The sequence below is a fragment of the Bos mutus genome, chromosome 16, assembly GCF_027580195.1.
Source record: "Bos mutus isolate GX-2022 chromosome 16, NWIPB_WYAK_1.1, whole genome shotgun sequence".
Lineage (NCBI taxonomy): Eukaryota > Metazoa > Chordata > Mammalia > Artiodactyla > Bovidae > Bos > Bos mutus.
In genome coordinates, this window is record NC_091632.1 from 58421981 (window position 1) to 58422634 (window position 654).

Consider the following 654-nt stretch of genomic DNA (forward strand, 5'->3'; position numbering starts at 1 on the left):
ATGCCCTTAGCAGAGGGAGATAATTCCTTATAAACATCCATTTTGTTAGGAGGGAAAGGAAGGGAGAGAGAGAGGAAGGAAGGAGGGGAGAGAGGGAAGGAAGGAGGGGAGAGAGGGAAGGAAATAAGTGGAGGAAGAAAGGAAATAAAAGAAGGAAGAAAGACCCTAGAACCAAAGAATCTGTAGTATGACCTCATTTGTAAAAAGAAGAAAAAACAGAATTTGAACTCCACTTTTGATGTTCCATGTGTAAATGCATAGAAAAAAGACTGAAAGAATATACACCCAATTTTAGGGAGCACTACCTCGGAGAGGAGCACAGATTTTTAGTAGGGGGCGCTATGGTAGGAGAACAGTGGGAGTGGAGAGATGCCCGCAGTCTAAAGAGAGCAAATCCTGGTGAATGAGCTGGGTCCCCCAAACCTCAAACTAACTCACAACATGGCCACCCCCCACTGGAGGCCTCCCAGCCAGATCTGGGTATGGGAGTGAAACAGCAAGGAATTCTTGCCAGGGGAGAAGAAAACCAATCTGCATCTTACAGGCTAAGCAGCACCACTAGGCAAAGATGGCAGGAAACAAGCCAACTGGTGAGAAGTCCACGTGTCCAGAAGAGCCAAATAAGCTCCTGAGAGCCCCCGTAAAGCAAGCACA